General features: G+C 59.2%; 1 pseudogene; it reads right to left on the bottom strand.

Moving 5' to 3' along the window:
- Positions 1-263: 263 nt before the first annotated feature.
- Positions 264-962, bottom strand: LOC111721735 (annotated as a pseudogene).
- Positions 963-978: the final 16 nt, after the last annotated feature.

Here is a 978-nt window from a genome sequence, read left to right as displayed (position 1 = left end):
CGGGCGCCTGTGGTCCCAGCTATAGATCCAGCTTGTGGGCCAAAAAGAGTGAGACTCTCACCAAGGCCATCCCCAAATCCAACACCCACTGGACGCAGAAAGCAGGGAGGAGGCACCGCCCCACCGCGGTCCCTGCACACAACGAGGCCTGCTGGGGGAACGAACACAAATGCCAGGCTACAGAAGTATCCGAGGACAGGAAGGACAGGACAATGGGCAGGGGGACAGGAAAGGGAGAGAAGGTCTGAACTCAGCAAGGTAAATTAAGGTGGTGGTTCCTGAGGAACTGAAGGCGCGCAGCAGAGACGTATTCTCATGCACAATAGAACCCCCCCTCCCCCCTTAAGCTTTATAAGGCCGAGGCCCAAGCGATCTGCATACTGCTCCCTCCGCTCATACCAGGCCATGTCCTACAAGGAATTCCGCGCAGCTGCAGAAACTTGGGACAACTCACTCCCATGCCCAGAACCGTAGCCCTCTCCAACAGTGGGGACGGGGCTGTAGCGCTGTGCAGGGGGCTTCGCGCGGGTAATACGAAGTGGAGCTGCGGTGACCGCGCAGCAGCAGCCCCTGAGGTCGGCAACAGGTGTCTACTGTAGGGATCGAGAGGGGTGGAGATGAGGTGACTGGCCACGGTTGTGTTCTGAACTTGGGGCAGCTGGGCCAGGGTCTGCTCCGTGTAATTATACTCGAAGGCACCTGCAGCGTGGAGCGCTCTGTGCGCGCTGTTGTAATACAATGACTCCCCACAGCTCGCGCTGTAAGGCGTAGGCGCGGCTCCACATTGCTGGTTACATTGCTCGGTCAAGTCTGCCCCGCGGCCTGGACCATCTATCCGACGCTCTTTGGACCAGTGCCCGTTTCCCCCACCGACAGCAGCCGCCCTGGCCGCCCATCCCCGGAGGAGTCCTAAGCCGGCTGGTGGACGAGGGCACGTGCGTTCGTTTGCCTTGAAGCTCTGTGTTTTTTTTTTTTTTT

The sequence above is a fragment of the Otolemur garnettii genome, unplaced genomic scaffold (assembly GCF_000181295.1).
Source record: "Otolemur garnettii isolate 467f Iridium unplaced genomic scaffold, OtoGar3 scaffold00039, whole genome shotgun sequence".
Classification (NCBI taxonomy): Eukaryota; Metazoa; Chordata; class Mammalia; order Primates; family Galagidae; genus Otolemur; species Otolemur garnettii.
Note: the sequence above shows the minus strand (reverse complement) of the source record. Positions and strands in the feature narration are given on the sequence as shown.